General features: G+C 50.2%; 1 long non-coding RNA gene across 1 annotated transcript; it reads right to left on the minus strand.

Annotated features, from left to right (window-relative positions):
* Positions 1 to 8,028: 8,028 nt before the first annotated feature.
* LOC143787965 (uncharacterized) lies at positions 8,029 to 21,755 on the minus strand. The gene is made up of 3 exons (XR_013218516.1): positions 19,249 to 21,755; positions 14,146 to 19,208; positions 8,029 to 8,286 (listed from the first exon to the last, which is right to left on the minus strand). It is a non-coding gene; the product is annotated as an uncharacterized LOC143787965 (long non-coding RNA).
* Positions 21,756 to 23,212: the final 1,457 nt, after the last annotated feature.

The following is a 23,212-nucleotide window of genomic DNA, read 5'->3' on the forward strand; positions in this document are numbered from 1 at the left end:
TCGGGTTACTAAGCGCGGCCCTGCGCTTAGTAACCCGATGTTTACCCTGGTTACAAGCGAACGCATCGCTGCATCGGTGTCACACACAACGATCCAGCGATGACAGCGGGTGATCCAGCGACGAAATAAAGTTCCAAACGATCTGCTATGACGTTCGATTCTCAGCGGGGTCCCTGATCGCCGCTGCGTGTCAGACACAGCGATATCGTATGGATATCGCTGGAACGTCACGGATCGTACCGTCGTAGCGATCAAAGTGCCAATGTGAGACGGTACCCTTATCCTGAGCAAGCAGTCTACGGTCTCCAATCTTGCCAGGCGGTCTTGCCTGGAACCAGGAAGAAGGGAAAACATTTCACACCTTCTAGCTCTTTTGAAGAGAGATGTCAACTACAGCCTGACACTATCTCTCTGTGAGAAGCTTTAAGGCCCCGTCACACATAGCGGTTTACCAACGATCACGACCAGCGATACGACCTGGCCGTGATCGTTGGTAAGTCCTTGTGTGGTCGCTGGGGAGCTGTCACACAGACAGCTCTCTCCAGCGACCAACGATCAGGGGAACGACTTCGGCATCGTTGAAACTGTCTTCAACGATGCCGAAGTCCCCCTGCAGCACCCGGGTAACCAGGGTAAACATCGGGTTACTAAGCGCAGGGCTGCGCTTAGTAACCCGATGTTTACCCTGGTTACCAAAAAAAACAAACAGTACATACTCACCATCTGATGTCCGTCGGGTCCCTTGCCGTCTGCTTCCCACACTGACTGAGCGCCGCAAAGTGAAAGTGAAAGTACAGCACAGCGGTGACGTCACCGCTGCGCTCTGCTCTCACTGTACGGCGGCGTTCAGTCAGAGCAGGAAGCAGACGGCAAGGGACCTGACGGACATCAGATGGTGAGTATGTACTGTTTTTTTTTTTTTACATTTACGATGGTAACCAGGGTAAACATCGGGTTCCTAAGCGCGGCCCTGTGCTTAGTAACCCGATGTTTACCCTGGTTACCAGTGAAGACATCGCTGGATCGGTGTCACACACACCGATTCAGCGCTGTCAGCGGGACCTCAACGACCAAAAAAAGGTCCAGGCCATTCCGACACGACCAGCGATCTCACAGCAGGGGCCTGGTCGCTGGTACGTGTCACACATAGCGAGATCGCTACTGAGGTCGCTGTTGCGTCACAAAACTAGTGACTCAGCAGCGATCTCGCTAGCGATCTCGCTATGTGTGACGGGGCCTTTAGGCAAAGAGTGTTCAGAGGTGCGTCCAGCCATGATAACCCCTGCCGATATCATACCAGGAAAGACTATGTCTATAACCGGGATTGGAGGTGTCAGCCCTGCCGTGCCCATGGCCCGTTTGTACCTGGACTGGGGAGCGGGGAAAGGACTGAGAGAAGTGGGAGTATCAGAGGCTATCCCCACCAATGTGTTGCTAGACACGGACCTGGGGAGGATGGTGTCCCACTATGTTCCTCCCTTGCAAGTAAATGCTACAGCGAAGGCAGAAGCAAGTGACCCACCTGAGATCCCGTGCGAGGAGGGAAAATGTCGCAATGCACAGGACTGTACATATGTGGCAGCTGTGACCCGGAGTCAGGCTGCGGCTCAGACTCAACCCCAGAGATTAGAGGATAAGTCTCAGAACTGCCAGGACAGGAGGCCCATACTGTGGTCCCGGAGCCTCCATACATGGCAGACCCACCAAGGTCCCTGATAACAGACACCGAAAACTCAGCTTCAGACCAGGGCCTGGCAGTCACACTAGGCCAGGGGCTGCAGGCTGACCGTCAGAGCTTCCAGGAGACCCTGCAGACAGATGTCAGTCTGGAGGAGCTCAGATGTCTTGCAGACCGACCCCCTGCTGCTTCTGACAAGGAGAGAGTATACTGGGACCAGGGCAGACTATACAGAGACTATCCCCACGGATACTACAGAATCTTGGGACTATGAACGGCGGCTGATCGTCCCTTATCCATTTAGGGAACAGTTATTGAGAATTGCCCATGAAATTCCTCTGGCCGGACACCTTGGAATACAAAAGACTAAAGTTCGCCTGACACAACTTCTATTGGCCCAAGATGGGGACAGATATTGCCAATTACTGCCGATCATGTGTAGTTTGTCAGAGAGTTGGAAAGTCTGGGAATATACAGAAAGCTCCATTGATACCACTGCTTGTGATCGATGAACCTTTCCAGCGAGTGGCTGTGGATATCATAGGGCCACTTGCAATCCCTAGTACATTCTCACAGTGGTGGACTAGGCTACACGATACCCAGAAGCTGTGGCACTGTCCTCCATCCAAGCAAAGTGGCGGATGCTTTACTGACTGTGTTCTCTCGTGTGGGTTTCCCCAGGGAAATGTTGACCCAGTTCATGTCTGATCTGATGGAAAGCCTCTGCGAAGAAATACAAGTGCAGCATGTTGTGGCCAGCGCCTATCATCCCCCAAACCAACGGACTCTGCGAGCGTTTTAACAGAACATTAAAGAAAATGCTGGTGGAGACTGAAGGGAGAGACTGGGAGCGGTACCTCCCCCATCTGTTGTTTGCCTACAGAGAGGTACCCCAGGCATCTACTGGATTCTCCCCCTTTGAACTGGTTTATGGGAGGAGGGTCAGGGGCCACTTGATTTGATTAAGGACTGTTGGGAGGACGACCCAAAAACTACTGGAGTCTCAGTGGTCGAATATGTACTGCGGCTCAGAGAGAGAATGCAAAAACTGAGCAACCTGGCCCATGAGAACGTGACGCAGGCCCAAATCAACCAGAAGTTCTGGTACGACCGTAATGCCAGACTGAGGGCCTACGAGGAAGGGCAGAAGGTTTGGGTGTTGGTCCCTATGTTACAGAATAAATTGCAGGCCGCATGGGAGAGACCATATACTGTACATAAGCGGCTGAATGATGTTAATTATGTGGTGATACTAGATGAGCAGCAAAGCGTCAGAAAGTATTTCATGTGAATATGCTGAAGGCTCATCATGACAGGGAGACATGTGCCTTACCTGTCTGTAGCCTGCCTGAAGAGGAGGAGGCTGATCTGTTACTGGATGTGGGGGCTGGGAATCAGTACATGGAGTCCCTGGAGTCAGCAGAGTTTAACCCTGAGCTATCCCACAGTCAGAGGTCTGAGGTGATGGGGGCGCTCAACGAGTTCACCGAGGTCTTCACAGGGGAGCCTGGGAGGACACACTTAGCAGCTCACCATGTGGACACTGGTACTAATTCCCCAGTACGGCAGTCTGCATACCGTTTTTTTTCAAACCCCCGAAGGAAAGTAAGTCCGTATCCTTCTCCATCACAGGGAAGTTTTCCTGACATGGTCTCCTTGGATTTACGTCCTGGGAGGGGGTTAGCTGAGGACTGATTCCCTGCTCTATTTGAGCCATCTGAAGCTGGAAAGTTCTCTTCCCTCGGTCCCAGCGTTCTACAGCCTCTCTCTCAGCCTGTCGGTACTGTAGAATAAGCTGCATGCGCAGATTGGGATCACTTGTTCCCAGCCGTTGTAAGTCCATTTGTAAAGTACAGTCCATAGTCTCCTCAGCACTGGCATTTCCATCAGGTATCTCCGGTGTAAGAGCTGGCATTGCTGGGTCTCTCTGAGGTGGGCTCTCTCCTTGCCCAGATGTTCCAGCACTTTGGTCTATGTCCTGCTCGACCAAGGCGCGTATCAGCAGCTCCCTGGATCTGTCGGCCGTCTCTATTCCTCTCTGCTCACAGAGGTCGGTCAGAGCCTCTTTGCTCTGCTTCTTGTACTGGGCTGCCATATCGATGAACAGCCTTTGCCAAATAAAAGACAGAAAAGCGGGGAAGGGAAACTGTTTGCAAGTATGTCTAAGTAAGCACTGAGTTGAACCTTGTAGAACTGGTGCACTCCTCGCAAGGATACCAATTCTTTAGTACAGGGAATAATTGCTTAAACCATGCACTAATGCTCTAATAGAAATAATTCTAGCCCACCGCTCTGCCACCAATTGTCACGGATCCCACCGTGCTGCTACCAATTTGTCATGTACCTGCTCTCAGCACATGACTTGGGGTTGCGCCTGCAAGGGTTAATCTATCTCCCCTCTCTCAGTCCAGCATTTAACCTCTGTCCTATGCTGTAATGGGAGCATAAATCACACAGCGACCCAGACCACACACCCGCTCATACACGCTGCCACCACTCACCGAACACACGGGTGATGATTCCCAGAAATATTACTACTACTGTCTACCACTCATAAGGGTCACACACCTTAGGCTATTTTATTCTTTAGAACATACAAGGTTCAACTGTTAAAGTTTTATGGTTTAATACAAAAAAGGTTTAGTGCTTACAGTAAAGAAAAAGGTATAAAAATATGGTAATAAAAAGACATACAGGTATGCAAAACAGTATAAAATAACAGGAGAAAACTTACAGAAATAGCTATCTTGTAGTCTGCTTACTGCTCCCTGAGGGTAGGATGAATATAGACTGGATCATATCAGCTCGGCTGCCCCCATTATGTGAACAATTTTGAATGTATACAAGCTTAATTTATAGAGTCACCCTGGAGGTCAGATTGATAGACCAGCTCCTCAAGTTGATATTCTAATTGCTTGTTTTAGATTGGACCACGGCCGCTCCCCCAATGAATATATTATTTTCTCTAAGATTATGTGTGTAAAGCTTCCCACAGATAGATAGTGGCAGGCTGTAATTGACATCTCTCTTCCAAAGAGCCGAAGGTGTGAAGCGTTTCCTCTCCTTCCTGATCCTAGCTAGGCCCCCTGGTGAGATTGGAGACAGAAGTCTGCTGCCTCAGGAAAATACATATTAACACCTGGGTGAGACCTGCAGCCTTCAGGACAGATGTTACACTATTAGTAGTCACACAATAAACCTATACAGAGTACACTGCACACGTATATATTGATACAGTCATGGCCAAAAGTATTCACACCCCTGCAATTCTGTCAGATAATACTCAGTTTCTTCCTGAAAATGATTGCAAACACAGATTCTTTGGTATTATTATCTTCATTTAATTTGTCTTAAATGAAAAAACACAAAAAGAATTGTCCTAAAGCCAAATTGGATATAATTACACACCAAACATTAAAAAGGGGGTGGTCAAAAGTATTGGCACTGTTCGAAAAATCATGTGATGCTTCTCTAATTAGTGTAATTAACAGCACCGGTAACTTACCTGTGGCACCTATCAGGTGTTGGCAATAACTAAATCACACTTGCAGCCAGGTGACATGGATTAAAGTTGTCTCAACCTCTGTCCTGTGTCCTTGTGTGCACCACATTGAGCATGGAGAAAAGAAAAGACCAAAGAACTGTCTGAGGACTTGAGAAACCAACTTGTGAGGAAGCATGCGCAATCTCAAGGCTACAAGTCCATCTCCAAAGACCTGAATGTTCCTGTGTCTACCGTGCGCAGTGCCATCTAGAAGTGTAAAGCCCATGGCACTGTGGCTAACCTCCCTAGATGTGGACGGAAAAGAACAATTGACAAGAGATTTCAACGCAAGATTGTGCGGATGTTGGACAAAGAACCTCGACTAACATCCAAACAAGTACAAGCTGCCCTGCAGTCCGAGGGTACAACAGTGTCAACCCTTACTATCCGTCGGCGTCTGAATGAAAAGGGACTGTATGGTAGGAAACCCAGGAAGACCCCACTTCTTACCCCGAGACATAAAAAAGCCAGGCTGGAGTTTGCCAAAACTTACCTGAAAAAGCCTAAAACGTTTTGGAAGAATGTTCTCTGGTCAGATGAGACAAAAGTAGAGCTTTTTGGGCAAAGGCATCAACATAGAGTTTACAGGAGAAAAAAAGAGGCATTCAAAGAAAAGAACACGGTCCCTACAGTCAAACATGGCGGAGGTTCCCTGATGTTTTGGGGTTGCTTTGCTGCCTTTGGCACTGGACTGCTTGACCGTGTGCATGGCATTATGAAGTCTGAAGACTACCAACAAATTTTGCAGCATAATGTGGGGCCCAGTGTGAGAAAGCTGCGTCTCCCTCAGAGGTCATGGGTCTTCCAGCAGGACAATTACCCAAAACACAGTTCAAAAAGCACTAGAAAATGGTTTGAGAGAAAGCACTGGAGACTTCTAAGGTGGCCAGCAATGAGTCCAGACCTGAATCCCATAGAACACCTGTGGAGAGATCTAAAAATGGCAGTTTGGAGAAGGCACCCTTCAAATATCAGGGACCTGGAGCAGTTTGCCAAAGAAGAATGGTCTAAAATTCCAGCAGAGCATTGTAAGAAACTCATCGATGGTTACCGGAAGCGGTTGGTCGCAGGTATTTTGGCTAAAGGTTGTGCAACCAAGTATTAGGCTGAGGGTGCCAACACTTTTGTCTGGCCCATTTTTGGAGTTTTGTGTGAAATGATCAATGTTTTGCTTTTTGCTTCATTCTCTTTTGTGTTTTTTAATGTGATAATAATACCAAAGAATTTGTGTTTGCAATCATTTTCAGGAAGAAACTGAGTATTATCTGACAGAATTGCAGAGGTGTCAATACTTTTGGCCATGACTGTACATATTTCACCACAGCCGAGTATACGTTTCCCATGTCCACACGCTTTAGGAGAACAGGCCTGGGCTGTAATGGATACACGAGTTTTGAAAAACTCATCGTTAAAAGATGAATCCTGCAAAAAAGACTCAAAGGCAAATGTTTTCGCCTAATTCCTGAAGGAAAGTATAAATTATATATCGACTCTGGATTTCTACCTAGCTTCATACCCAAGGGTGTTATATTTTCTTTTCTACCATATTGCTTCTGCCTTTATCTGTTAAGTGGATAATTTCACATTACAGTGAATCCTGAAAACCTACCAAGATTTTCCATAAGATCTAGGACCCCGGGCAGATCTCCTGCCACCTGAGCCATGTAGAGCATGATATGATCTGCACAGTACGAGGCCTGAAGCTTCATGTCCCCGATTGATATCCCTTCAAACACTTCATGTTCTCTGTATTGTGCCATGTGAGATGTAAGCGGGGGACAGAGGACATCCCTGACGTGTTTACTTTCCAAGTGGGAAATTCGCCGATGGATGAGCCGAGGGTTGAATTCTTGCTGCGGGGTTAGCATACAGGGCTTTTATAAAATGTCTGAATTTTGTCCATAATGTGTCCTACCCAATTCCACCTCAAAGTGTCCTACCCAATTCCACCTCACCTTCTCGAAAGCCTTCTCTGCATCTAGTGTACCCAGAGTGGCTTACCTCCACCGTTTTTATTTATTACATCGATGGCCAACAGTGTACGTCTTACATTTGTGACCGCACTCCTACCTTCCTCAAAGCCCACCTGCGCGGGTGTTACTGATGGTGGGAGTATCTCTGCTAGTCTGTGCGCCAGGAGTTTGGATCTTATTTTGATATCCAGGATATCGGTCTATAGGATGCTGGGCCCTCCACATCTTGTCCCTTCCTTTGGTAATGGGCTAATATGAGCCACATCAGTGCCCAATAACATATCTCCCCCTCCCCCGTAGCAATTCGTTATACCATACAGTCAAAGTAGGGGTTATTTGTTGGGTCATGGCTTTATAAAAAAAAATTGCCCATGAGCCCACCCGGTGCAGAGCTTTTCCAGCTGACATTCCCCAATGCTACTCCTCACTTCTTCCTCTGTAATGGAGCTTTCAGCATAACTGTTAATGATTTTAGAAAGTCTCCACCAGTTTGTGCCCTTGGCCTCCTCCAAATATAAATGTTTATAAACCTCGGCAGGGTTGAGTTTATTTCCCTGGGATTAGCTAGCATTGAGCCCTCTCTAGTCTTGCCTTAATATATGGCTCTTTCCCTTCCTCCCCTTTACCAGTTTGCTAATTGCTTTCCTGCCTTATCTCCAGATCTTCTCAACTCAGATTCCATCTGCGTCTTTCTAAATTCTCATTTTTCCGCCCATTGTTAGTCTCTTTCGGCCTCCCTCCATTCTTCTCTGGCTTCTGCTGTTTTTTGTTGTTGAAGGCACAAGTACTTCTCCCTTAATTTCCTGCTAAGTTCCTCCTATTTAGTGTTTGTTTTTTTAATGTATGCACAAAGGCTCTTGGCTTCCCTCTCACGACCGCCTTCCCTGCCTCCCAGTATGTCTGTGGCCTCAGATCAGCCGCCTGTGGCCTCAGATCAGCCGCCTGTGGTCAGAATCCTCCTCCCACCATTGTTCCATCATCACTTTAGATTGCTGGTCTCTAATGATGGGAAGCTCCGGATGTAATCTCCGTTCCCTTTGGAAATTGCTCATGTAAAAATTTAGAGATATTGGTGCATGATCTGAAATAACCTGTTGTGAATTCCGTTCTGGAGCTCCCTCCTGTGGTTGCTAATGGTATTTTTGTGAGTTCTGCCCTTGGGCTCCCTCTGGTGGTTTCGAGTGGAACTGCTGCTCCTTTAGGTAGCTGTGGCAGCTGCCTTCACTAATCGCCTTGCCTGGGTTTGTTATTTAAACCTGCTCTGGGCTTTAGTTCATGCCAGCTGTCAATGTTCTTGGTTGGATTTGGTTCTCTCCTTGGATTTCTCATATGGCCTGTCCTTGTCAGCAAAAGATAAGTTTTTGCTAAGTTTTTGTTTGTCCATTTGCCTGGACTCTATTGCTCTGCAAATATGTCTCTTTTTGTCCAGCTTGTCATTATGTCATATTCAGGCTAGCTGGAAGCTCTGGGAAAGCAGATTTGCCCCTCCACACCGTGAGTCGGTGTGGAGTTCATTTTTGTAAACTCTGCGTGGATTTTGTAGTTTTTAATACTGACCGCACAGTATCCTTTTCTCTCTGTCTATCAAGTTAGTATTGGCCTCCTTTGCTGAAATCTGATTCCATTTCTGTGTACGTCATTTCCCTCTCCACTCACAGTCAATATTTGTGGGGGGCTGTCTTTCCTTTTGGGGTTTTCTCTGAGGCAAGATAGCTTTCTATTTCCTTCTTTAGGGGTAGTTAGTTCTTAGGCTGTGAAGAGGTGTCTAGGGAGAGTCAGGAACATCCCACGGCTATTACTAGTGTTGTTGTTAGGATTAGGGACTGCGGTCGGTAGAGATACCACCTTCTCAGAGCTCATCCCATGTTGCGTTTTAGCCACCAGGTCATATCAGTATGGCCTCTTAACCACCAGGTCATAACAGTACAGCTGGCCCACAATGTGTTAAATGCATCTCAAAAGAGGGAAAAGAAAGTTCTGAGTCATTTTATTTTTCCTTTGTAGCTTGTTTTGTCTTTTTTTCCCCCTTAATCTCTGGGTGGTTCAGGATTTTGGTGCTGATATGGAGGTTCAGGGTCTGTCCTTGCGCGTGGATCAACTCGCTGCAAGGGTACAGAGTATCCAATCCAAGATTATGTTGTCCAGACTCCGGTATTAGAGCCTAGAATTCCTATTCCTGATTTATTTTCTGGGGATAGATCTAAATTTTTGAACTTTAACAATAATTGCAGATTGTTTTTTTGCTCTGAGACCCCGTTCCTCTGGTGATCCCATTCAGCAGGTGAAGATTGTTATTTCTTTGCTGCGTGGTGACCCGCAGGACTGGGCATTCTCCCTTGAGCCAGGAAATCCTGCATTGCTCAATATTGACGCATTTTTTCAAGCGCTCGGATTGCTGTATGACGAGCCTAATTCTGTGGATCAGGCAGAAAAAACTTTGCTGGCTCTGTGTCAAGGTCAGGAAGCAGCAGAAGTATACTGCCAGAAATTTAGAAAGTGGTCTGTGCTCACAAAATGGAATGAGTATGCCCTGGCAGCTATTTTCAGAAAGGGTCTTTCTGAAGCCCTGAAAGATGTTATGGTGGGGTTTCCTATGCCTGCTGGTCTGAATGAGTCAAAATCTTTGGCCATTCAGATTGATCGGCGCTTGCGCGAGCGCAAGGTGGTGCACCATATGGCAGTGTCCTCTGAGCAGAGTCCTGAGCCTATGCAATGTGATAGGATTTTGACTAGAGCAGAAAGGCAGAAATTCAGACGTCAGAATGGCCTGTGTTTTTACTGTGGTGATTCTGCTCATGCTATTTCTGATTGCCCTAAGCGTACTAAGAGGGTCCCAAGGTCTGTTACTATTAGTACTGTACAGCCTAAATTTCTCTTGTCTGTTACCCTGATTTGCTCATTGTCATCCTTTTCTGTTATGGCATTTGTGGATTCTGGCGCTGCCCTGAACTTAATGGACTTAGAATTTGCCAAGCGCTGTGGTTTTTCCTTGGAGCCTTTGCAGATTCCTATTCCCTTGAGGGGGATTGATGCTACGCCATTGGCCAAGAATAAACCTCAGTACTGGACACAGTTAACCATGTACATGGCTCCAGCACATCAGGAAAATATTCGCTTTTTGGTGTTGCATAATTTGCATGATGTTGTTGTGCTGGGTTTTCCATGGTTACAGGTACATAATCCAGTGCTGGATAGGAGATCTATGTCTGTAACTGGTTGGGGTTGTCAGGGGATACATAGTGATATTCCTTTGATGTCCATTTCCTCGTCCCCTTCTTCTGATGTTCCTGAGATTTTGTCGGATTTCCAGGATATATTTGATGAGCCCAAGTCCAGTTCCCTGCCTCCTCATAGGGACTGCGATTGTGCCATTAATTTGATTCCTGGCTGTAAGTTTCCTAAGGGCCGACTTTTCAATCTGTCTGTGCCAGAGCATGCCGCTATGCGGAGTTATGTAAAGGAGTCCTTGGAGAAGGGGCTTATTCGCCCGTCTTCGTCACCATTGGGAGCGGGATTTTTTTTTGTTGCCAAGAAGGATGGCTCCTTGAGACCCTGTATAGATTATCGCCTTCTCAATAAGATCATGGTCAAATTCCAGTACCCTTTACCTTTACTTTCTGATTTGTTTGCTCGGATTAAGGGTGCCAGTTGGTTTACTAAAATCGACCTTCGAGGGGCGTATAATCTCGTGCGTATTAAACAAGGTGATGAATGGAAAACAGCATTTAATACGCCCGAGGGCCATTTTGAATATCTTGTGATGCCATTCGGGCTCTCTAATGCTCCATCTGTGTTTCAGTCCTTTATGCATGATATCTTCCGGAATTATCTGGATAAATTCATGATTGTGTATTTGGATGATATTTTGGTTTTCTCTGATGATTGGGAGTCTCATGTGAAGCAGGTTAGGATGGTATTTCAGGTCCTTCGTGCTAATGCGTTGTTTGTGAAGGGGTCTAAGTGCCTCTTTGGAGTTCAGGTTTCTTTTTTGGGTTTCATTTTTTCTCCCTCGGCTATTGAAATGGACCATGTTAAAGTCCAGGCCATTCATGATTGGACTCAACCTACATCTGTAAAGAGCCTTCAGGAATTTTTGGGCTTTGCCAATTTTTATCGCCGCTTTATTGCTAATTTTTCTAGTGTGGTGAAGCCTCTGACCGATTTGACGAGGAAGGGTGCTGATGTGATGAATTGGTCCTCTGCGGCTGTTGAGGCTTTTCAGGAGCTTAAACGTCGTTTTACTTCTGCCCCTGTGTTGCGTCAGCCAGATGTTTCTCTCCCTTTTCAGGTTGAGGTTGATGCTTCTGAGATTGGGGCGGGGACGTTTTGTCTCAGAGAAAATCTGATGGCTCTTTGATGAAACCATGTGCTTTCTTCTCCAGAAAGTTTTCGACTGCTGAGCGTAATTATGATGTCGGCAATTGGGAGATGTTGGCTATGAAGTGGGCATTTGAGGAGTGGCGACATTGGCTTGAGGGAGCCAAGCATCACGTGGTGGTCTTGACTGATCATAAGAATCTGATTTACCTCGAGTCTGCTAAGCGGTTGAATCCTAGACAAGCTCGGTGGTCTCTGTTTTTCTCACGTTTTGATTTTGTGGTCTCGTATATTCCGGGATCTAAGAATGTGAAGGCTGATGCCCTTTCTAGGAGTTTTTTGCCTGATTCTCCGGGAGTTCTTGAGGCGGCTGGGATCCTCAAGGAGGGGGTGATTCTTTCTGCCATCTCCCCTGATTTGCGGCAGGTACTTCAGGAGTTTCAGGCTGATAAACCTGACCGCTGTCCTGTGGGGAAACTGTTTGTTCCTGATAGATGGACTAGCAGGGTAATTTCTGAGGTTCATTGTTCGGTGTTGGCTGGTCACCCTGGAATTTTCGGTACCAGAGATTTGGTGGCTAGGTCCTTTTGGTGGCCTTCCTTGTCGCGGGATGTGCGTTCGTTTGTGCAGTCCTGTGGGACCTGTGCTCGGGCTAAGCCTTGCTGTTCCCGTGCCAGTGGGTTGCTTTTGCCTTTGCCTATTCCTGAGAGGCCCTGGACGCATATTTCCATGGATTTTATTTCTGATCTTCCTGTTTCTCAGAAGATGTCTGTCATCTGGGTGGTTTGTGACCGGTTTTCTAAGATGGTCCATTTGGTACCGTTGGCTAAGTTGCCTTCCTCCTCTGATTTGGTTCCATTATTTTTTCAGCATGTGGTTCATTTGCATGGCATTCCGGAGAATATTGTGTCTGACAGAGGTTCCCAGTTTGTTTCCAGGTTTTGGCGGGCCTTTTGTGCTAGAATGGGCATTGATTTGTCTTTTTCTTCAGCGTTCCATCCTCAGACAAATGGCCAAACGGAGCGAACCAATCAGACCTTGGAAACCTATTTGAGATGCTTCGTGTCTGCTGATCAGGATGATTGGGTGACCTTTTTGCCATTGGCCGAGTTTGCCCTTAATAATCGGGCTAGTTCGGCTACCTTGGTTTCACCTTTCTTTTGTAATTTTGGTTTTCATCCTCGTTTTTCTTCGGGGCAGCTTGAGCCTTCTGATTGTCCTGGTGTGGATTCTGTGGTGGACAGGTTGCAGCAAATTTGGACTGATGTGGTGGACAATTTGACGTTGTCTCAGGAAAAGGCTCAACGTTTTGCTATCCGTCGTCGGTGTGTTGGTCCCCGGCTTCGTGTTGGGGATTTGGTCTGGTTGTCTTCTCGTCATGTTCCTATGAAGGTTTCTTCCCTAAGTTCAAGCCTCTTTATTGGGCCTTATAAGATTTCTGAAATTTCAATCCGGTGTCTTTTCGTTTGGCCCTTCCAGCTTCCTTTTCCATTCATGTGTTCCATAGATCTTTGTTGCGGAGATATGTGGTACCTATGGTTCCCTCCGTTGACCCTCCTGCTCCGGTGTTGGTTGAGGGGGAATTGGAATATGTGGTGGAGAAGATTTTGGATTCTCGTTTTTCGAGGCGGAAGCTTCAATATCTGGTCAAGTGGAAGGGTTATGGCCAGGAGGATAATTCTTGGGTTGTTGCCTCCGATGTTCATGCTGCCGATTTGGTTCGTGCTTTCCATTTGGCTCGTCCTGATCGGCCTGGGAGCTCTGGTGAGGGTTCGGTGACCCCTCCTCAAGGGGGGGGGGTACTGTTGTGAATTCCGTTCTGGAGCTCCCTCCTGTGGTTGCTAATGGTATTTTTGTGAGTTCCTCCCTTGGGCTCCCTCTGGTGGTTTCGAGTGGAACTGCTGCTCCTTTAGGTAGCTGTGGCAGCTGCCTTCACTAATCGCCTTGCCTGGGTTTGTTATTTAAACCTGCTCTGGGCTTTAGTTCATGCCAGCTGTCAATGTTCTTGGTTGGATTTGGTTCTCTCCTTGGATTTCTCATATGGCCTGTCCTTGTCAGCAAAAGATAAGTTTTTGCTAAGTTTTTGTTTGTCCATTTGCCTGAACTCTATTGCTCTGCAAATATGTCTCTTTTTGTCCAGCTTGTCACTATGTCATATTCAGGCTAGCTGGAAGCTCTGGGAAAGCAGATTTGCCCCTCCACACCGTGAGTCGGTGTGGAGTTCATTTTTGTAAACTCTGCGTGGATTTTGTAGTTTTTAATACTGACCGCACAGTATCCTTTTCTCTCTATCAAGTTTAGTATTGGCCTCCTTTGCTGAAATCTGATTTCATTTCTGTGTACGTCATTTCCCTCTTCACTCACAGTCAATATTTGTGGGGGGCTGTCTTTCCTTTTGAGGTTTTCTCTGAGGCAAGATAGCTTTCTATTTCCTTCTTTAGGGGTAGTTAGTTCTTAGGCTGTGAAGAGGTGTCTAGGGAGAGTCAGGAACATCCCACGGCTATTACTAGTGTTATTAGGATTAGGGATTGCGGTCAGTAGAGATACCACCTTCTCAGAGCTCGTCCCATGTTGCGTTTTAGCCACCAGGTCATATCAGTATGGCCTCTTAACCACCAGGTCATAACAATAACCATTTCCTCAATTTTTGTCTTTTTTTTTTGCATCTAGTAGCCCTCTGCTCACAAATATATAGTCAATGGGTGGGAAACGTGCGTAACTTCTCGTTCATTAGGCGGCTCTATTCTCCAGGCATCTGACAGATCTGTGCCCTCTAACTCATTCTCCCCAGAGGGCTCAGTCTATCTTTCTCTATGGTGGGTGTTGTTGTTATCTCCTCCATCATTTTCTTTGTTGTGTTTTGCACTGTTAGAACCTAATTGCTCAAAAAAGTGTTTTTGTTCTGTGTTGGGTGCATATATATTGATTATGCAGATTTCCTCCGTGTCTCTAGCTTTAGCATTATGTCCCGTTCCACCTGCTTTACTGTCGGTTATGTTTGGGTAGTAATATTAGACCACCTGCCCCTCTTCCCTCCCGATGATCCAGGCACCTCTCCCACCCACATTGCTCTCATCCTAAACATACATGTGTTTCCGGCGATGATGCAATATCTTAGTTTCTGTAAGTGCGGCAGAAGCGTCATTGTGGCCGCGGCTCTGAGCCCTTTACATTCCATGATACAAGGCGCATATTAGGAGATTTTCATCTTTGGATTGTATGTTCGGTGTTCACACTCTTTTCTCTCTGTACTTTCTTCGGCTCTTCTCCCCTGTTGCGGTGATTTCCTCTGTTTCATCTTGTCCGGTTTTCCCCAGCAGCTTCAGTACGTATTCTTCTGCGTCTGGTGGATTTTGGCAGTGTTTTGTTGAGCCATCTGTGTGCCGTACTTTAAATATGGCCAGATACAGTAACTGGAACTGTATGTGGTTTCTAAATAGCCAGGAACAACCTTCACTGACCATTTTGTGCCACTTATTCACCTCCACAGAAGTAATTGAAAATGATAATTTTGTGCCCTTGAGAAGTGACTGTCTCTCTGCGGTGTCTGAACGCTCGCAGTATGTTCTCCTTATTGTTAAAGTCCAGTACTTGGCTATTGCTTGCCATGGTCTCTGTCGTATTATTCAGCCTCTGAGGGCCTATTCTGTGTGCCCGTTCTACCCTCCTTGGAGAAGCTATTCCCAGAGCCTCTAGTAGATCATCTTCAAACATTCTCTGAAGGTGTCTGGGCTTGATGAAGTTGTTCCTGCGTGATCTGTTTTCAAGGTCTTCAATACGGTCTATCAGAATATGGACTTGTTTCTGTAGTAAACTGATGTCTTTATCAGCCCGCTCATTTATGTCCTCCCGCCGTCCTAGTCTGCTTCCTCTAGTCTCACTTCATGTTGTCGGATGTCTTCTTTCGGCCCCATCAGCACCTGCTTCATTGCATTTTCTATGGAGGCCCTCATCTCTGGTGTGACGTGTCTGATGACACCTTCAGTCAGTTCTTTGTAGGTTATACTGCTGGAGCCGTGTCTCTCCCATCTGCTTCTCTCTGTGCACTTTACTCATCTCTCACCTCCTGCTGGACTTTACAGATATTTCCTCCTCCCTCTGCTGATAGCTGGAAGGCTCACTGAGAATCTTCAGTGGTGGCCATTTTGGATTTCTCCTGCATGGCACATGTCACCGGGGTGTTATTGCAGCTGCCAGGAGATCCTTCCATGGACTTGTTAATCTGTTTCTCACTGCTCTGTGCTTTTGATCCTTGGTTTTCTTATCAGTTTTTACTGCCCTGAGGGGTGACATCTGCTGGGGCTGTGGAGCTCTCTCCTCTCACTCCTGTAGAGCCAGGGTCTGAACACAGAAGTCAGGTCCACTGGCTTTTATCAAGACCAAAGTCAGCGCAGCCGTCTACCAGGACATTGTAGAGCACTTCATGCTTCCCTCTGCCGACAAGCTTCTTGGAGATGGAAATGTCATTCTCCAGCAGGACTTGGCCCCTGTCCACACTGACAAAAGTACCAGTACCTGGTGTAAAAACAACAGTATCACTGGGCTTGATTGGCAGCAAACTCACCTGACCTTAACCCCATAGAGAATCCACGGAGTATTGTCAAGAGGACGATGAGACACCAGACTCTACAATGGAGACAAGCTGAAGGCTGCTATCAAAGCAACCTGGGCTTCCATAGCCCCCCAGCAGTGCCACAGGCTGATCACCTCCATGCCACGCCGCAGTGATGCAGTAATTAAGGCACAAGGATCCCGACCAAGTATTGAGGGCATTTACTGTACATTTCAGTAGGGAACATTTCAGATTTTACAATCATTTCCAAGCTGGTGTTATAAAGTATTCTAATTTACTGAGATAATGACTTTTGGGTTTTCATTGGCTGTAAGCCATAATCATCAACATTAACAGAAATAAACACGTGGAATAGATCACTCTGTGTGTAATGGCTCTATAGAATATAGGAGATTCACTTTTTGATTATATTCTCGTTTTGTGGGAAGCCCCTGTAGCATCGGTACAGGAGCTGCTGCTGGTGGAGGAGATTGCCGGCGCTGGGGTTTAGACGGCGAGCTCCACACGTAGGCGTCTCGGGTCTCTGAATTCTCTTTGATGTTGCCAGAGGAGCAATAGTTGCATTGTGCAGACTCTGTAGCCACAAAAAAGAAGCCACCTGCCCATCCGGGAAAAGCAAACTGCCCTCATTCCCGTGAATGTCCTCTGCTAACCCCTCCTGCAGCAGGGCCGCGGCCATCATCAGCCCTGATCTCAGCATCGTATCATCAGACACGTGTGGCTTGTGGTGCGTCCTGTCCTCTGTGTGTAATCTCCAGTCACCGCTGTCCTACATGGATTCTGCTGCCTTGTAGGAGATCATGTGCTTGTAACCTCAATGCTTGTCCGCCATTATTCCTTGTAGCCATTCCTGACTTATACTCACGTGGCAGAAACTGTGGACTGCTCCATGAAATTGCAGGTGCGCTCCACTGTGGACAGCTGCAGTCATGGCTGGGGCTTCATGCATCCTTCATGGCCCACTAAGATGATGTAGAAATGATTGCCACCACACTAGACAAGTGCACCAGGTGTGTACTAGGACAATCTGTCCACAACAACAGAACGTGGGGTCAAATGTGGCACTGGATGGTTCCTCACCTGCGCCTGGGCAGAACGAGACATCAGGGCCGCCATGCTCCATGTTACTGTGCCCTCGATGTGATTGTGCCACATTTGTAAACTAGTATGCTCCTTTGGGTAAGATGGTGCTCAGGGGTGTGGGCACGTCCACCATACTTGCGTGGTGAAGATCAGCCTCCAGGATCTCCAGTGACCGGCCTGGTTGCAATGCTGCACAGGTTGGAGCGTCGGTACGAGCAGGGGAAAGCGCTGGCTGATGGTGTCATGGCCACAGAGGACCTGCCACTTGTCATCTCGCACTCTGGCAGCGGCTGATGATGAGGGATACAGGTTTTGTGTCTTTGGAAGATGCTGCAGAATTTGGTAAGGACGACTGAACATAAAAGAGAACAGCAACTACCAACCGTAAATCAAATCTTGGCTTCCATAGTGGTCACCATTTAATTTACACCATTTTTTGCCCCCAATTTTTCTTTTCCTTTTTGACTGGTGTGAATTGCCCTTGTAAGCGTCTGCGCAGGATTGGGAACATAAGACGGTGGTAGTGTTCATTTTTGTCACCGACTCGTAGTTGGAGAAGCTAATCAGCAGAAATGGCAGCTTGAGCCTTTGCTTCCTGTGGTTTGCGCATCATGGGGGACAGATGTCACCATCCAGGCCCTGCGCTCATAAAATGCATGGTCCAACTGGATTTGGCCTGGACTCCAGGTCTAGGCCGGTGGGTTTTGTCGGTAGGCCCCGGCGCAGCCTCACCTGGATTTACAGGCAGTGACAGAGCCGTCTGACTCACGATGGAGGGGGATCATTTTAGGAACAGGTTTCAGCAGTGTGAAGTCTCGGGGCCGAGCATCCCTCAGGTGTGCTCATCACTCCCCGTACATCTTGGCTAGATGGAGACCTGAGGCCTACCTGTCTTTCCAGGGTAAATGGAGGCTATGGAGGACATTCGATTCACCACAAATAACTCAAATTTCACAAGATTCACTGATCTGTACCTGCTTTGTGAGAGGGGGTCTGTAGCCTTTGGGGGTCATCCTGTGAGCTCACCAATGAGGTCCAGCAGATCCTGAGTGAGGTCCCAGTCATGTAGAGATGGCAGACATGCCGCACTGCATGGAAGGAAGAAATGGGTGAGGTCCAACCTAGTGTGTGGCCTCCAGGGCTCAGATCCTGGGCCCCAGTGCTGGTTCTGGCCCAGGTGTGAATATCCTGCATCCAGAACAGTAATATCACAGAACCACATTCAGCGACAGCGCAGGATCACCTCTGTCCCCGCTGCACTTCAGGCCGAGACATTACAGGGAGGAGGGGGATGCAGCTGCAATTTCTCTCCCTCACTGGTTGTCAGACTGCATTCTGTGAGAGGTTTGGGGCAAATCATTACAATGTTTTATGAAGCATCAGGGTGGTCCATGTGCTTCATGTGCTACACCCTTCCTGGTAAAATGCATATGCTACACCGGAGCCCATCACTCTTGGAACACAGCGCCTGCACTGGGGCTCTACACCCTTGTACACTGCGCCTGCATTGGTGCTCTCCTCCCTTGTATACTGCGCCTGCGCTGGGGCTCTCCTCCCTTGTATACTGCGCCTGCGCTGGGGCTCTCCTCCCTTGTATACTGCGCCTGCGCTGGGGCTCTCCTCCCTTGTATACTGCGCCTGCGCTGGGGCTCTCCTCCCTTGTATACTGCGCCTGCGCTGGGGCTCTCCTCCCTTGTACACTGCGCCTGCACTGGGGCTCTCCTCCCTTGTACCCTGCACCTGCACTGGGGCTCTCCTTCCTTGTACACTACGCCTGCACTGGGGCTCTCCTCCCTTGTACCCTGCACCTGCACTGGGGCTCTCCACCCTTGTACACTGGGCCTGCACTGGGGCTCTCCTCCCTTGTACACTGCACCTGCACTGGGGCTCTCCTCCCTTGTACACTGCCCTGGGGCTCTTCTCCCTTCTACACTGCGCCTGCACTGGGGCTCTCCTCCCTTGTATACTGCACCTGCACTGGGGCTCTCCTCCCTTGTACACTGCACCTGCACTGGGGCTCTCCTCCCTTGTACCCTGCACCTGCACTGGGGCTCTCCACCCTTGTACACTGGGCCTGCACTGGGGCTCTCCTCCCTTGTACACTGCACCTGCACTGGGGCTCTCCTCCCTTGTACACGGCACTGGGGCTCTCCTCCCTTGTACACGGCGCTGGGGCTCTCCTCCCTTGTACACGGCGCTGGGGCCCATCACTCTGGGAACACTGCGCCTGCGCGTCTTTAGGAAACTGCACTTCACTAACACTGGTCTGCTGAGCTGCACTGAGGTTTATTGTTCTGCTACAGTGCGTGCCTTGTATACTGGGGTCTCATTTATAAACTATGCTGCACTGGGATTCATTACTATTAGAATGGACTGGGGCTCTCCTTGGTTAACGCTGCGCCTGTGCTGGGGCTCTCCTCCCTTCTACACTGTGCCTGCACCTCCGGCTGGGACCGGTGGACCCGCTGTCCATCATTCAGGACCCGCTGTCCATCATTCAGGACCCGCTGTCCATCATTCAGGACCCGCTGTCCATCATTCAGGACCCGCTGTCCATCATTCAGGACCCTGCTCCCATGGGTGGACGCCGTTGCTCGTACCTTAGGTTCGGTGATGTGGTGTTGCGGAGGTGCGTGGTGAGGTCACCCCCGGACAATGGCTTCCAGTCGGGGCAGCCCTCCTCTCGCTCGTGCCTGACTACGTCCTGCCCCCATGTGTGGTTGGTGATGGGGGAGGATGGAGCGTGCAGGAGCCTGATGGCGGGCGGCCCCTCCAGCGCGCGGTGGATGGCTGCGGACAGATCCCTCCTGCAGCACAACAACTTCTCACACATGATCCCTACAACATAAAGCCAAAGACTGGAGGCTGAGAAATGGGGGCCGCACAAGATGGCCGTCTGCTTGTGTGGCGGGGTCCTATAATCACCGTGGGACAATGATAAAGAACAAGTCATGGCGGTCGCTGAGGAGCCGCTGGCAGGAGCTTACGTTACTCGCAGGCGGCAGCCATGACACCGATCCTCACCGACTGGATGATTCCAGAAAGCAAAGGACAGCGGTAGCTATGGCAACACAAACAGCCAATCACAGCACAGGATTCAATGAATGAGGCCCTGAAGCTGCCGTGACAACCAAGCAGAGCGGTAGATGTGGCCAAACGGCGCCATACACAGGTGATAACAGATCACCGCGCAGCAGCGAGACCACGAGGTAACGAGCGCTCCGTATCCTCCCTCCCCCACAGGATACAGAGACGAAGATGGTGCACAGATCTGGAGTGGCGGGGGATACAGAGATGGAAGAGGGAGATGGTGCAGATCTGGAGCGGCGGGGATAGAGACGGAAGAGAGAGATGGTGCACAGATCTGGATGGCGGGGGATACAGAGACGGAAGAGGGAGATGGTGCACAGATCTGGAGCGGCGGGGATAGACGGAAGAGGGAGATGGTGCACAGATCTGGATGGCAGGGGATACAGAGACGGAAGAGGGAGATGGTGCACAGATCTGGAGCGGCGGGGGATACAGAGACGGAAGAGGGAGATGGTGCACAGATCTGGAGCGGCGGGGATAGAGACGGAAGAGGGAGATGGTGCACAGATCTGGATGGCGGGGGATACAGAGACGGAGGAGGGAGATGGTGCACAGATCTAGAGCGGCGGGGGATACAGAGTTGGAAGAGGGAGATGGTGCACAGATCTGGAGCGGCGGGGATACAGAGACGGAAGAGGGAGATGGTGCACAGATCTGGAGCGGCGGGGATAGAGACGGAAGAGGGAGATGGTGCACAGATCTGGAGCGGCGGGGGATAGAGACGGAAGAGGGAGATGGTGCACAGATCTGGAGCGGCGGGGGATACGGAGACGGTGTACAGATTTGGAACGGTGGAGTACAGAGCAGAGGCTGCGCACAGATCCGGGGCGACGGTGGGCACAGAGAGAGACTGAGGAGGCATATGGTGCACAGATCCGGGGCAGCGGTGGGTAGAGACTGAGGAGGCATACAGTGCACAGATCAGGGGCGGCGGTGGGCACAGAGAGACTGAGGGGGGATACGGTGCACAGATCCGGGGCGGCGGTGGGCACAGAGAGAGACTGAGGAGGCATACGGTGCACAGATCCGGGGCGGTAGTGGGTACAGAGACTGAGGAGGCATACGGTGCACAGATCCGGGGCGGCGGTGGGCACAGAGAGACTGAGGGGGTATACGGTGCACAGATCCGGGGCCGCGGTGGGCACATAGAGACTGAGGAGGCATACGGTGCAAAGATCTGGGGCGGCGGTGCGTACAGAGAGAGACTGAGGAGGGATACGGGGCACAGATCCGGTGCGGCAGTGGGTACAGAGAGAGACTGAGGAGGGATACGGGGCACAGACACGGGGCGGCGGTGGGTACAGAGAGAGACTGAGGAGGGATATGGGGCACAGATCCGGGGCGGCGGTGGGTACAGAGAGAGACTGGAGGGATACGGTGCACAGATCCGGGGCGGCGGTGCGTACAGAGAGACTGAGGAAGGATACGGGGCACAGATCCGGCGTGGCGGTGGGTACAGAGAGAGACTGAGGAGGGATACGGTGCACAAAGCCGGGGCGGCGGTGCGTACAGAGACTGAGGAGGGATACGGTGCACAGATCCGGGGCGGCGGTGGGTACAGAGAGACTGAGGAGGGATACGGTGCACAGATCCGGGGCGGCGGTGCGTACAGAGAGAGACTGAGGAGGGATACGGGGCACAGATCCGGGGCGGCGGTGCGTACAGAGAGAGACTGAGGAGGGATACGGGGCACAGATCCGGGGCGGAGGTGCGTACAGAGAGACTGAGGAGGGATACGGTGCACAGATCCGGGGCGGCGGTGCGTACAGAGAGAGACTGAGGAGGGATACGGTGCACAGATGCGGTGCGTACAGAGAGACTGAGGAGGGATACGGTGCACAGATCCGGGGCGGCGGTGCGTACAGAGAGAGACTGAGGGATACGGTGCACAGATCCGGGGCGGCGGTGCGTACAGAGAGAGACTGAGGAGGGATACGGGGCACAGATCCGGGGCTGCGGTGCATACAGAGAGAGACTGAGGAGGGATACGGGGTACAGATCCGGGGCGGCGGTGCGTACAGAGAGAGACTGAGGAGGCATACGGGGCACAGATCCGGGGCGGCGGTGCGTACAGAGAGAGACTGAGGAGGGATACGGGGCACAGATCCGGGGCGGCGGTGCGTACAGAGAGAGACTGAGGAGGGATACGGTGCACAGATGCGGTGCGTACAGAGAGAGACTGAGGAGGGATACGGTGCACAGATCCGGGGCGGCGGTGCGTACAGAGAGACTGAGGAGGGATACGGTGCACAGATGCGGTGGGTACAGAGAGAGACTGAGGAGGGATACGGTGCACAGATCCGGGGCGGCGGTGCGTACAGAGAGAGACTGAGGGATACGGTGCACAGATCCGGGGCGGCGGTGCGTACAGAGAGAAACTGAGGAGGGATACGGTGCACAGATCCGGGGCGGCGGTGCGTACAGAGAGACTGAGGAGGGATACGGTGCACAGATCCGGGGCGGCGGTGCGTACAGAGAGACTGAGGAGGGATACGGTGCACAGATCCGGGGCGGCGGTGCGTACAGAGAGACTGAGGAGGGATACGGTGCACAGATCCGGGGCGGCGGTGCGTACAGAGAGAGACAGGGATACGGTGCACAGATCCGGGGCGGCGGTGCGTACAGAGAGAAACTGAGGAGGGATACGGTGCACAGATCCGGGGCGGCGGTGCGTACAGAGAGACTGAGGAGGGATACGGTGCACAGATCCGGGGCGGCGGTGCGTACAGAGAGAAACTGAGGAGGGATACGGTGCACAGATCCGGGGCGGCGGTGCGTACAGAGAGACTGAGGAGGGATACGGTGCACAGATCCGGGGCGGCGGTGCGTACAGAGAGACTGAGGAGGGATACGGTGCACAGATGCGGTGGGTACAGAGAGAGACTGAGGAGGGATACGGTGCACAGATCCGGGGCGGCGGTGCGTACAGAGAGAGACTGAGGGATACGGTGCAC

This window comes from Ranitomeya variabilis, chromosome 8, assembly GCF_051348905.1.
Source record: "Ranitomeya variabilis isolate aRanVar5 chromosome 8, aRanVar5.hap1, whole genome shotgun sequence".
In the NCBI taxonomy this organism is placed as follows: Eukaryota; Metazoa; Chordata; class Amphibia; order Anura; family Dendrobatidae; genus Ranitomeya; species Ranitomeya variabilis.